The sequence below is a fragment of the Triticum urartu genome, chromosome 7 (genome assembly GCF_003073215.2).
Source record: "Triticum urartu cultivar G1812 chromosome 7, Tu2.1, whole genome shotgun sequence".
In the NCBI taxonomy this organism is placed as follows: domain Eukaryota; kingdom Viridiplantae; phylum Streptophyta; class Magnoliopsida; order Poales; family Poaceae; genus Triticum; species Triticum urartu.
The window spans coordinates 254,967,904-254,983,106 of NC_053028.1; positions in this window are offsets into that span (position 1 = coordinate 254,967,904).

Consider the following 15,203-nt stretch of genomic DNA (forward strand, 5'->3'; position numbering starts at 1 on the left):
TGGGGCAGAGGCGGTTCTCCCTAGTGACATCCGTCACGATTCACCTCGGGTGGCGGCTTATGTTGTGGCTGACAATGAAAGGGCGCGTCAAGATGCACTTGACTTATTGGATGAGGAGCGTGATCTCGCGGCAACTCGTTCGACGATTTATCCGCAAGACTTACGTCATTATCACAACCACCGGGTCAAAACCAGAACCTTTCAAGAAGGCGATTTAGTGCTCCGGTCATCCAAGATCAGACAGATATGCACAAGTTATCACCGCCTTGGGAAGGACCTTTCGTAGTCAGCAAGAATTTACATAATGGGTCATACTACCTTATCGACGTTTGAGACAACAAGGACTCATGCACATCCGAGGAGGAGACCCGTCGGCCATGGAACATTGCTCATCTTTGGCCCTACTATACTTGAGCCACCGGCTCTCATGATGTACATAGTTACATGATGTATATAATATAAGCAGTATAATAAAGCCGGCATGCCTGACAATTAAGGGCCTCTGTCGTTTCGCTTCCTCAAAGCTGAGTCTTTATCATCATATTCATTTAAGAGGCACGACGCCCAAGTTTTAGGGACCAAAGAGAGTTGGATGCACAACATAGCTCAAACATAGGTCCCTAACGAGCATGATTTGTAAGCATGTCACTTGGGGGCTTCCTATTCTAACATAGGCGTATTCGACCAAAGAGAACATAGCGTTACTACCCCCTTGACCAGGTTTGTTCAAACATAGGCGTATTCGACCAAAGAGAACAAACTCTGACCGGGTCATCCTACCTATAACCCGCTGCTTCAAATCCATCAGGTCATCCTGATTGACCCGCCGAACACTTAAACAATCAGTCTTTATGGCGTATTCGACCAAGATCTGAGCTCGATTAAGGTTCAAACGGCGGCTTGTCATGCGACAACACGGTTTATAGATAGTCGGGATGAATCCAAGCTTCATAAGCTTCCTTCCTTGAAACATGGATAAATCGGCGCGTGATGTATGCTGTTACTCTGGCCCCGCGTACTCCTGATAAGTCTTTGAGCAAGACCAGACTTTATCTAGGGTTCAAATGACGATTTGGCACACTGTGAGTCAGGCTCACAGAACGCACGAACAATCCAGTAGCTCCGGCTAGTTTCATTGAAGAAGACACTTTGGCTTGGCAGCCTACAAAAGCCTTGAATTTCTTCTGATTTGTTATTTGTACTATTTATATGGTTTTTTCGTTGCCTTCTACTTTTTGCAAGTAGGGCCTAGCTGCCTTGTTTACGACTCATATTTGAAGCATACTTTGGGGTTTACAACCCGTCAGGAGGACAGATTTTAAGTCGCCAGAGTATCATACTCCTATGTTTAGAGTTATAGCTCTAACACCTATAATTGCATGAAGGTGATAAGCCGGTAGTCTAAGCATATACTACAGGTATGACATCTTATTTAACAATTGTCAGATCGGCCCTAGTTATGGACTTTCCGTCCTTAGTGGCTTTAATTTGGTGTCATGACCCGCCCGGCGGTAAGCCGCCAGGGCACTTGTACTTTCCTTGAGTGCAGGATAATAATCATTCAGGTTTGCATAAGTCAAAGACTATCATATTTATAAGGGTTTTTAAACCAACGGATAAGCAATATTAAGCAAAAGGCAGAAACGTGCACAATGGCACAGCAGATTCAAGTTTTGCTACCCTATTACATGGTTTCATGAGCCGAATGAGATCAAGTGTTTTCAAAAATCAAAGGTATCAACCGCCCGGCGGTTCATTCCTCTTGCCGTCGCTCTTGGTCATCCCTTGTCGGTTCTTCATCCTCCTCCGCTGTCTGGAAGTTTGGTTTTGACCAATCAAAGCCGTGCAAGGCATAGAATTCAGCTTCGTCATCAGTAAGATTGGACGGGTCAATTTCAGGGGCGAAGGTGTGCTTACGAATTGGAGGAATCAAATCCATCACTTTATACGCAGGAGTATGCATCTTCTGGTTCTCTGCGTCGTAAGCCAGCTGATATTTGGAGAGATTGCTTTCTTCAGCAACGACTATCACATGAGGACGGATTGCTTTAACACAAGCGGCGAAGTCTTGTTGATCAAAATAAGTCCCATCTTCCTTCAGACTTGGATATCCACTGGCTACGTCGGCCGGGTCTAACTCTGGTACCCATGCTTTTGCATGGCTCAAAGCTGTCACAGCACCGGCTCTCGCACAAGACTGCTTTATCTCTTGAATTCTGGTGGGCAGGATTGACAATTTCTTCAACACATCACTTAACAGATTGGGTCCTTGATTAGCCGGGGAGATGGTAGCCAATGTACGCTAAGCTCCAGTATACAGCTGCTCAACAAGAGTATAGACCGCCTTGAGCTTCACAAGCGTGTCCTCGCTAAGGTTTCTGCTCCTGGGACCTGAGTGCATTACAGATCGGTTAAAGGGCGGTTTATATTACTGTGACAAGTACCCACTTTGGATGAATAGCAAGGCGACTCACCAAAGATAGCGGAAACCATCTGAGATACACGGTGTTTTAAGCCGATAAGCTGAGTGGTTACCTCTTGAAGATCTGCTTCTACTTTTTCAGCTTGCTGTATTAAGGCAGACCTTTCTTGATCCCAAGTATTTTTCTCCGCCTCAAAATTGGTCTTCAGTTTTTCCGACTCAGTCACGCTAAACTGGAAATTTGACTCAGCTTTTTGGGTCTTGGTTTCCTGAGTTGCCAGCCGGGTCTTTGCATCATTTAATTGAGATTCCAGTTCAGCAGTAGCAGCCTGCATGAAGCGCATACTTGTCAAACATATTCACGGCGGCTTACAAAAATATAAGTCCCAAGTCCTTTGCAAGCAACAACACTTGGCACTTGGGGGCTAATGTCTGTCAAAGCAATTTTTCAAGGAAACGACTCTTATGAATAAGGTCCCAAGCACTTTGCAAGCAACACTACTTGGCACTTGGGGGCTAATGCATATTGCTCGTATCTTATTAATGATGAGCCGGATGTGCTGTAAACAGTTTCAGCCGACTCATGGGGACTATGCAGTTAAGCTCTAATTTTCTTACACAATGATAAATAGGACCGGCTCATTCATGCTGATTAAACCGGCCCTTGGGGACTACGGATGCAAAATTAAACAGTTTCAACATCCGTTTTAGTTTTAAATAGGACTTGAGGGAGTCTATGACAGAAGCTTATGGATTCTTCTAAGTCTACAGCCTATTCAATCTTATCATAGCCAGTAGACTTGGGGGCTGGCAGGATGTACATAACTTATTTAAAGCTGGAAGTCATACCTCATATTTCTGTTGCATCTGCTTCACCATATCAATCTCAAGGTCGCGACTGGAATGAACTTGGTTAAGATAACCAGAGAATACTTCATTGACGGTCAGTTGAGAGTAATCAGCAATGTCAAATTTCATTTTCGCCTCTCAACGAACTCGTCTTTAGCGGAGTGCTTGGCCAAGATGGTTGGACGTCCCAGTTCTCTGAAGCTGGTGCTAGTAATGATAACATCTTCACCATGTTCTTCTGGCGGCTTAAGTGGATTGGATGGTTCAGTGAGCACAGGATTGGCATCCAGATGATCATGGGAGAGGTCAGGAATTTCAGGTGGAGTATCAGTGGCAGGTTCTTCTGGCTGTTTGTCAGAAGCTTCAGGTGCAGGGACATGCTGCTCCGGCTCAGAAACTTCAGGTGCCTCAGTTGGCTTGGTCACCTTCGCCTTCTTGTTAGGCTTTGCTTGACCACTGCACGGGTTATGATAGGTCAGTCTATATATAAGAGTATAAAGAGTTACAGAGTAAAATTAATTGCTATTACATAGGGGTAGTTTTAAAAGCCGTCAGCTCAGTTTGCGATGAGTCGCTAGGGGAAGAATAGGCAAGTTCCTGGTCAATAGTCATTAACAGAGTTAGGTGACAGGCAAATAAGATCTGCCAGCAGGTTAAAGGAGCAAGTTAAAAAAGAACCTCGTTTCGCCGTTTTCGAGGAGCAGGTGTTTGGTAAACCAGAGGACAATTCTTCACCTCCACTGGTCTGGGTCTGACGTCGATTCTCGTGTTGCTGTCGTTTCAAAAGAAAGTGAGGATCTAAATAAGGCAAGGGGTGTGCAAACCTTACTTTCTGGGTTACTTGCCAAAGTTTCTGTCTTGGCAAAGGGTCTGAGCCGGAGGAAATAATAGTTACCTCTTCTTCAGCTACTTGGCTGGCTCCCGTGTCATCCTGATAATAGTCAGTGTCAATAAGGTGATTGAAAAACAAGCCAAGAGAGTCAAGGGCTACCTCCGGCTCAGAGGTGTCATCCAGATTAAGCAGATCAGAGGCGCTTGGTTTCTTCTTTTTCTTGGTCGTCTTGTTAACGGTTTTCTTGGCGGCTTTCTTGGCAGCTCTGGCCTTCTTGGTAGCTTCACGATCATATGACTTCTTCCAAAAATCAGACTTATCCTGTAGAAGTCATCAAAAATTGAGTTAGCAAAATGTTTGAATAATGAGGTAAAGATAAATAAGTTCAGAGACTCACATTCGGTGGCGGGTTAAGTTTGCAGAAAGGGTTTAGACCCACTTTGCTGCAGTCCTTAGAATCTTCATTCAGAAGTGTTTTTGTCATTTCAATAATTGCGTCATTAGACAGACACAAAGGGCTATGGCGTAGTGGATCCTTTGTACCACCTGTGTATGCGCACATTAAGCTAGGCCGACGACTCAAGGATATGATCCGCCAGGCAACCCAGCATCGAACTAAGTCAATGCCGGTTAATCCGTTTCCCAGCAGAGCTTTAACTTTTGCTATGGTGGGCGCAAGTTTTCTATGTTCAGTGGCTGAGAGCTTTCCCGGAAGATCATGCTTCGGGTCAAGACGTTCAGCGCGATAACCCGGCAATGGATTCTCGTCAGCCGAAGAAGTATCTTTGCAGTAAAACCATGTCTGATTCCAATCTTTTGGGTGACTCGGCAGGCAGGCATAAGGGAAGATGGCATCCCTTCTGCGTTGAATCAAAATTCTACCAAGTTCCAAGCTAGGGCCGTTCATGAACTCATTTTGACGGTTCAAATAAAAGTATTCTCTAAGAAGCTCAACACTAGGCTCTTCTTGAAGGTATACTTCGCAGAAGACTTGAAAGTTGCAGATATTTGTCATGGAGTTGGGTCCAATGTCTTGAGGATGGAGCTGGAAGAAGTGCATGACATCTCGGAAAAACGTAGAGTCGGGTGGTGAGAAGCCTCGGTTCATATGATCCGTGAATACAATGACTTCGCCCTCCTTTAGTTGAGGTTTTTCTTCGCCTGGTTCACGGGCACAATAGTGCATGACATTCTTCTCTGGAAAATATCCAATTTTGACAAAGTCTTTAAGCATGCCCTCAGTGACAATGGAGGGAACCCAGTTGCATGCATAGAACGTCTTTGGTGGCATTGTGAAGAGAGAAAGCCTAAAGAGAGGGAAATTTTGACCAGTTCAAATCAGATTGGTCACAGGTGAACAGTTACAGCATATATATTCAGAATGGCGGCTTAAGTGAGGACTAATGATATATGGGTAATTATAAGCCGGACATGTAAGCCGCCATGACACGTACTGGTATTCAGGATCTGACAAGAGCAAAATTTTACTAAGTATCGAGACAAACAGGTTTCGTGGATTAAAGATATAAGATTGGATCTGCAGCTATTCAGAAAAATGGAATAAAATCTAAACCTAAGGTGGGGGCAGCAGAAGAGCAGGGGCGTTCAGATGAGATCTATTGTAAGAAAGATATGGTCTGATATCAAAAATAAGTGCTAAAAACTGCTACCGCGTAAGGTTTATGTGGTTTTTCGGATCTAATCCATGAATCTAAGCAAGAAAAAAGAAGGGCGGCGACGAACACTGAAACCCTAATGACAGATCTATGGCAAGAAAGGGAAGACTTACTGGTGCTGACGAGACAGTGGAGAGGCGCCGTAGTGCTCTGATCTGTTCAGGGTGATGCAGTAGCCGGAGTCGATGAAGGAGATGAAGGTTGATGGCGGCGGAGCTCCGGTGCACTGGGACGTCGCGAGGAGGAAGAAGAAGGAGAGAAGGCAAAGGGGGAGAATGAGAAGTGGGCTCATGGCCCTATTTATAAGGCCAGAAGGATAAGTGGCATACACGGGAATCGAGGAGACAAAAAAGTGGATATGTCACGGCATGAGCGCCTCGATTTTTAGAAGGGTCAGTTAAGAAAAAGATTTATTTGGGCCGTGCATCATATTAATTGCCGGAGATGATGTCATGGCAGGTTACAGCGTGGCACAGGAAGATGAAGAATGGTTTTTTCTAAAAGTTGAAGATTGACATGAACAAGTTCAAATCAACCTGGGGCCTAATGTTGGGGATATGATTATCACATATGACCTGCCCAAGAGGGGCTGGGCCATCCCTTATGGCGGTTTATCTAAGTTAAGCCCAAGAATATACTAAGGATGGTGGTTCATAGATAGGCCTGTTAAAAGGCCCAAGTCTTGGGGCGGCTTAAGGCCCGTAAGTGTAAACCGCCATGTATATGTAAACTTGTATTGTAAGGCATGTAAGATAAGTCACCGAGCCGGACACATTTCTATGAGCCGGCCGGGACTCTGTAGGCCGCAGGGTGTCAACCCATGTATATAAGGGGACGACCCGGCAGTGGTTTAGGGCAAGAAACAACAAGTCGAAAGCCATGCAAAGCATGTTTGCTCCCTGGTAATTGAAACCCTAGCAATACCACCTCAAACTGGAGTAGGCCTTTACCTTCACCGCAAGGGGCCGAACCAGTATAAACTCCCCGTGTCCTTTGTCCCATTTAACCCCTTTAAGCTAACCTCGTCGCAATGGCTCCACAACTAAGTCCTTCTACGAGGACATCTGCCGTGACACTTCCACGACATTTCCCTATTAGGATAAAGGAACATGCTAAAGTTTCAACTGTGGTAAACAAAAGCTACATTAGAAGACCTAAACCTGATGAACAAATTAAAGTAGAACCTAGTATTGCTATGGTTAAAGATCTCTTCGAAGAAAATGTAGATGGGCATGTTATTTACGTCTGTGAAGAAGCTGCTAGAATTGCCAAACCTAATAAAAAGGATAAACACAGACCTGTTGTTGGCATGCCCATTTCCTCGGTTAAAATAGGAGATCACTGTTAGCATGGTTTATGTGACATAGGTGCTAGCATGAGTGCTATTCCTTATTCCTTATATCAAGAAATTTTGAATGACATAGCACCCGCAGAGATAGAAGACATAGATGTTACTATCAAACTTGCTAATAGAGACACTATATCACCAATTGGGATTGTTAGAGATGTTGAAGTTTTGTGTGGGAAAATAAAATACCCTACTGATTTTCTTGTTCTTGGTTCCCCACAAGATGACTTCTGTCCCATTATCTTTGGTAGACCTTTCTTGAACACCGTTAATGCTAGAATAGACTGTGAGAAACAAATTGTCGGTGTTAGTTTTGGTGATGAGTCTCATGAGTTTAATTTTTCCAAGTTTGGTAGAAAACTTAATGAAAAAGAATTACGTAGTAATGATTAATTAATTGGCCTTGCTTCTATTGCTATGCCTCCTACTGATCCACTTGAACAATATTTGCTAGACCATGAAAATGAATTACATATGCATGAAAGAAATGAAATAGATAATATTTTCTTTGAACAACGTCCTCTGCTTAAACACAATTTGCCTATTGAAACTCTAGGGGGTCATCCTCCACCTAAAGGTGATCTTGTGTTTGAATTAAAACAATTGCCAGACAATTTGAAATATGCTTATCTTGATGAAAAGAAGATATATCATGTTATTATTAGTGCTAATCTTTCAGAGCATGAAGAAGAATATTATTGAAAGTTCTAAGGAAGCACCGAGCTGCTATTGGATATACTCTTGAGGATTTAAAGGGCATTAGTCCCACTCTATGTCAGCACAAAATTAATATGGAACCTGATGCTAAACCCCTTGTTGATCACCAATGTTGGTTAAATCCGAAGATGAAAGAAGTGGTAAGAACGGAAAAATTAAAACTTCTAGAAGCAGGTATAATCTATCCCATAGCTGATAGTAGATGGGTAAGTCATGTTCATTGTGTCCCCAAAAAGGGAGGTATTACTGTTATTCCTAATGATAAGAATGAACTTATTCCACAAAAAATTGTTACAGGCTATAGAATGGTAATTGATTTTAGAAAACTAAATAAAGAAACTAGAAAAGATCATTGCACTCTGCCTTTTATTGATCAAATGCTAGAAAGATTATCTAAGCACACACATTTTTGCTTCCTTGATGGATATTCTGGTTTTTCACAAATACCTGTTTTTCAACCTGATCAAGAAAAGACCATACTTGTCCCTTTGGAACTTATGCCTATATACGTATGCCTTTCAGTTTATGCAATGCACCTGCTACCTTTCAAAGATGTATGACTGTTATATTCTCTGACTTTTGTGAAAATATTGTTGAGGTTTTCATGGATGATTTCTCTGTTTATGGGAAGTCTTTTGATGATTGTTTAAGCAATCTTGATCGAGTTTTGCAGAGATGTGAACAAACAAATCTTGTCTTGAATTGGGAGAAGTGCCACTTTATGGTTAATGAAGGAATTGTCTTGGGTCATAAAATTTTTGAAAGAGGAATTGAAGTGGATAAAGCTAAGGTTGATGCAATTGAGAAAATGCCATGCTCTAAAGATATCAAAGGTATTCGTAGTTTCCTAGGTCATGCTGGTTTCTATAGGAGATTTATCAAAGATGTTTCTTAAATTTCTAGGACTCTTACGAATCTTTTGCAAAAGGACAGTCCTTTATTTTTTTATGATGATTGTTTAGAAGCCTTTGAAACACTCAAGAAAGCCTTAATTTCTACACCTATTGTTTAACCACCTGATCGGAACTTGCCTTTTGAAATTATGTGTGATGCTAGTGATTATGTTGTTGGTGCTGTTCTAGGACAAAGAGTTGATAAGAAACCGAATGTTATTTAGTATGCTTGTAAAACTTTAGATAGTGCTCAACGAAATTATGCTACTACTAAAAAAGAATTCTTAGCAGTGGTGTTTGCTTGTGATAAATTTAGGCCTTACATTGTTGATTCAAAAGTAATTGTTGACACCGATCATGCTGCTATTAAATATCTTATGGAAAAGAAAGATGCTAAACTTAGACTTATTCGATGGGTTCTCTTGCTACAACAATTTGATTTACATATCACTAAAAGAAGGAGCTGAGAACCCCGCAGCTGATAACCTGTCTAGGCTTGAAAATGTGCCTGATGACCCACTACCTATTGATGATAGTTTTCCTGATGAGTAGTTAGCTGCAATAAATGTTTCTCACAACACTCCTTGGTATGCGGACTATGCTAATAACATTGTTGCTAAATATCTACCACCTAGTTTTACATATCAACAAAAGAAAAAATTCTTCTATGATTTAAGACATTACTTTTCGGATGACCCACATCTTTATAAAGATGGAGTAGATGGTATTATTATATGTTGTGTACCTGAGCATTAATGGGGACAAATCCTACGGAAATGTCACTCCCAAGCTTATGGAGGGCATCATGCTGGAGATAGAACTGCTCACAAGGTATTGCAATTTGGATTTTATTGGCCTACTCTCTTCAAGGATGCCCGTAAGTTCCTCTTATCTTGTGATGAATGCCAAAGTATAGGTAACATCGGTAAACGTCAAGAAATGCCTATGAAGTATTCACTTGTTGTTGAACCATTTGATGTTTGGGGATTTGATTACATGGGACCTTTTCCTTCCTCTAATGGGTATACACATATTCTAGCCGCTGTTGATTATGTTACTAAATGGGTAGAAGCTATTCCAACCAGTAGTGTTGATCACAACACCTCTATTAAAATGCTTAAGGAAGTTATTTTCACAAGGTTTGGAGTCCCTAGATATTTAATGACTGATGGTGGTTCACACTTTATTCATGGTGCTTTCCGTAAAAATGCTTGCCAAGTATGATGTTAACCATAGAATTGCATCACCTTATCATCCTCAGTATAGTGGTGAAGCTGAACTTAGCATAGAGAAATAAAGTTAATTTTGCAAAAGACTGTCAATAGGTCCAGGAAGAATTGGTCTAAGAAATTAGATGATGCACTTTGGGCTTATAGAACATCATATAAAAATCCTATGGTATGTCTCCTTATAAAATGGTTTTAGGAAAAGCTTGTCATTTGCCTCTTGAGTTTGATCGTAAAGAATCTTGGGCAATCAAAGAACTCAACTATAATTTCAAACTTGCCGGTGAAAAGAAGTTATTTGATATTAGCTCATTAGATGAATGGAGAACCCAAGCTTATGAAAATGCCAAGTTGTTTAAAGAAAAAAGTCAAAAGATGGCATGATAAGAGAATCCAAAAGCGTGAGTTTAAAGTAGGAGAATATGTTCTTTTGTACAACTCTCGTTTCAGATTCTTTGCAGGAAAACTCCTCTCAAAATGGGAAGGCCCCTATGTCATCGAGGAGGTTTATTGTTCTGGAGCCATCAAAATAAATAATGCCGAAGGTACTAACCGAAGGTTGTTAACGGGCAACGAATAAAACATTATATCTCAGGTACGCCCATTGATGTTGAAAGGAATATTATCCAAACTATGACACTGGAAGAACACATAAAAGAGTCCTTTCGGAACACTCTAGAATCGAGAAAATAAGGAGGTATGTGATACGGCAAGTAAACGGACTCTGAAAAATCCGCAAAAATATTTTTTTGTTAGTTTTGAAATATTTAGAAAATTAGGAAAATAAGAAACTTCCAGGAAGCATACCCTGGTGGGCACAAGACACCAGGGCGCGCCTAGGTGGGTTGTGCCCACCTAGGGTACCCTCCGGACTCCGTTTTTCTACAGCTTGCTTGTTTACCAAGATAAAAAATATTTATATACCCCTCGAACCTATTGACCACCGTATCGTGGAGAAATCTTCTGTTTTCTTTTCTTGTTGCTTTCTTGTCATATATGAAAATATGTCGTCCCAAGACTCCGTGGGTGAGAGCTATGCTGCTGATTTCATCGCAAACCCCAAGTCCTATGGGGATGTGGAGCACTATGGCTGGACCACAGAGGAAGAGGAGGACTATTATCCTAGGGAGAAGCATGTGACGAGCTAAAATTAAGACGAACCTCCGCTACCTCAACCTAGGGACATGCATGTGCAATTCAAGAAGTCAAGCCTCCCCAATAAAGCAAAGAGGCCTAAGGTTCAGTTTATACCTTTTCGCCTTTTGCAAGAATGTAAGCAGGACTTATGTAAGAGGGTACTGGAGCTTGAGCAGGAGGTCGGTGAGTTGAAGGAGGAAAATTCCATCCTTAAGTATAAGCTAAGGAAGAAAGGCAAATCAGCTACATCATCACCACCACCACCTTCTTCATCCCCAAAAGAGAATTGAGTATCGGGTATGGGCACTCCCCTTGGCTTCCGCCATGCTTGGGGGAGGTGCCCCGGTATCATATCGTCCCCACTATCTTTTGCCTTTACTTATTTTAGTTCGATCTTTTGCTTTAGATGAATAAAAGTTTAGTTCGATCCTTTCTTTTTGAGAGTTTTCTTAGTGATCTATCCTTGTAATCGTGTGCGAGATATATAATAAAGTTTAGTTTGAGTTTCTGCTTTCTTTATTTTCATGTTGCAAATAAAAAGAAAGTAAATAAATAAAAATAAAGGAAATAAATGAAACAAAGGAAATAAATAAAAAGATCATATGCTAATCTTGTGGTAGGTGATGACACCACATCAGGAAAAGTATAAGTAGAAAATTTTGTTAGAGATTGACAAACATAGCATTAGTCAATGATGGAACTCATGAAAGAATTAATAAGGGAAGAGAAGATTCACATATAAATATACTATCCTAGAAATCTTTTGTGATTGTGAGCCCTCATCAAAATATTAGATGCCAAAATTGTTGTTGTTGGACAAGGAAGACAACTTAATGGTTTATGTTTGTTTATATTCACACAGAAGTCATATTTTCATGGACCCTTCAACATGTGGTGCTTGCCCCCTATCTTTGCTAACCAAAAATTCAGCACTAAGCAGAGATACTACTTGTGCATCCAAAAACCCTTAAACCCAAATCTTATTTTCAAGAGTCCACCATACCTACCTAGGGGTTGAGCAAGATCCCTCAAGTAAGTTGTCATCGGTGCAAAAAGGCAATAAAAGTTGCTTCTAAAAGTGTGAGATCATTTAGTGTAAGAGAAAGTTGAGCGTTGCACGAACTTGTGATGGTGAAGAATAAAAGCGATAGACTGCATAATAAAGGTCGCTATCACAAGGGGCAATGCAACGTGAAGTTATTTTGCATTAAGGGGTTGAGCATACAGACATATAAGCGCATGGCACCTCTGATTCCCTCTATGAAGGGCCTATCTTTTACTTTTATGTATTTACTTTTATGCAAAGAGTCAAAGCTCTCTCTCTCTATTCCTTTTTATTTTCTCCTTTGGCAAGCATCATGTGGTGAGGAAAGATCTAGGCACATATGTCCAGTTGAATATAGATAGCATGAGCTATTATTGTTGACATCGCCCTTGAGGTGAATACGTTGGGAGGCGAAACCACGAGCCCCTCCTATCTTTCTGTGTGTCCGGTTGAAACGTTTTGCTCATGTGTACGTGGTGAGTATTAGCAATCATGGAAGACTATATGATGGTTGAGTATGTGGACTTGCCTACAGGCTCCGACACGCGACCCTTCCTGAAAAGATGACGAATTGTAGTTGCAAAGTTGAGTGAGAACATAGTTTGTTGGTTTCTAATAGAGTTTTTGCTTTATACTTCAATAGTGTGATGAGTTATCACTCATTCATGAGAAGTCTATGATAAGAGTTCTATGATAAAAGTCTTATGTCTAAGTTTGTTGCTGTTGTAATAATGAACATGATGCTTCTATGTTCGTATTTTGTTTTTATCGACACCTCTCTCTCTCTAAGCATGTGGACATGTTTTTTATTTTGGTTTTCGCTTGAGGACAAGCAAGAACTAAGCTTGGGGGAGTTGATACGTCCATTTTGCATCATGTTTTCCTACTATTATTTATAATGTTTTTATCCATAATAATGCTTTTTGGAGTAATTTAATGCCTTTTCTACCATAATATGCAAGGTATACACAAAGAGGGAGAATTCTGGCAACTAGAAATCTGGACCTGGAAAAGCTACATCAGGCTACCTATTTTGCACAACTCCAAACTAGTTGAAAATTCACGGAGAATTTTTATGGAATATATTGATAAGTACCAGAGGGGGCCCACCAGGTGGGCACAATCCACCTGGGCGCGCCAGCGAGCCTAGGCGCGCCCTGGTGGGTTGTGCTCACCCAGGCCTACCTCCGGTACCCATCTTCCGGTATATAGGTCATTTTGACCTAGAAAAAAAAATAAGGAGATGACTTTCGGGATGGAGCGCCGCCGTCTCGAGGCAAAACTTGGGCAGGAGCACTTTTGCCCTCCGGTGGAGTGATTCCACCGGGGGAACTTCCCTCCCGGAGGGGAAAATCATTGTCATCATCACCATCAACAACTCTCCCATCTTGGGAGGGCAATCTCCATCAACATCTTCAACAGCACCATCTCATCTCAAACCCTAGTTCATCTCTTATGTTCAATCTTTTTTACCGGAACTATAGATTGGTGCTTGTAGGTGACTAGTAGTGTTGATTACATCTTGTAGTTGATTACTACATGGTTTATTTGGTGGAAGATTATATGTTCAGATCCAATATGCTATTTAATACCCCTCTGATATTGAGCATGATTATCATTTGTGAGAGGTCACGGGAGAAATCATGTTGCAAGTAATCATGTGAACTTGATATGTGTTCGATATTTTGATAGTATGTATGTTGTGATTCCCTTAGTGGTGTCATGTGAACATCGACTACATGACACTTCATCATATTTGGGCCTAAGGGAATGCATTATGGAGTAGCAATTAGATGATGGGTTGCGAGAGTGATAGAAGCTTAAACCCCAGTTTATGCGCTATTCCATAAGGGACCGATTGGATCCAAAAGTTTAATGCTATGGTTAGAATTTATTCTGGATACTTTTCTCGTAGTTGTGGATGCCTGCGGGAGGGTTAATCATAAGTAGGAGGTTTGTTCAAGTAAGAACAGCACCTAAGCACCAGTCCACCCACATATCAAATTATCAAAGTAGCGAACACGAATCAAACCAACATGATGAAAGTGACTAGATGAAAATCCCGTGTACCCTCAAGAACGCTTTGCTTATCATAAGAAACCATTTTGGCCTGTCCTTTGCCTCAAAAAGATTGGGCTACCTTGCTGGACTTTGCTACTATTATCGTTAATTTCTCATTACAAATTATCTTGCTATCAAACTACTCTGCTACTTACAGTTTCAGCACTTGCAGACATTACCTTGCTGAAAACCACTTGTCGTTTCCTTCTGCTCCTCGTTGGGTTCGACACTCTTACTTATTGAGCTACAATTGATCCCCTATACTTGTGGGTCATCATGCCCACCCGGTGGGCCCCTTCTGGTAGTTATTTGCTCCAATAATTGTTAAATATTCCATAAAAAATCTCCGTGAAGTTTCAGCTCATTTGGAGATGTGCAGAACAGGTAACTCTGAGGTAGCTTTTTCAGGTCCAAAATTCCAGCTGCCAGTATTCTCCCTCCTTGTGTAAACCTTGCATATTATTAGAGAAAAGGCATTAGAATTACTCCATAAAGCATTATTATGCATAAATACATTATAAATAATAGTAGGAAAACATGATGCAAACTGGACGTATCAACTCCTCCAAGCTTAGACCTCGCTTATCCTCAAGCCAAAATCAATATCGAAAAACATGTCCACATGCTTAGAGAGAGAGAGGTGTTGTTAAAAGAAAAATACGGAAATAAAAGCATCATGTATATTATTATAACAGCAACAAACTTTAGAACTTTTATCAAATAACCTTTATCATAAACTTCTCATGAACAAGTAACTATTCATCACAACATCGAAGTATAAAGCATAAACTCTATTGAAAACCAACAAACTATATTCTCAGTCAACTTTTCAACTACAATGCATCATCTTTTCAGGAAGGGTCACGTATCGGAGCCTTTTGGCAAGTCCACATACTCAACCATCATATAGTCTTCTATAATTGCCAACACTCACCGCATACACATGAGCAAAAAGTTTCAACCGGACACATAGAAAGATAGGGGCTTGATAACCCAC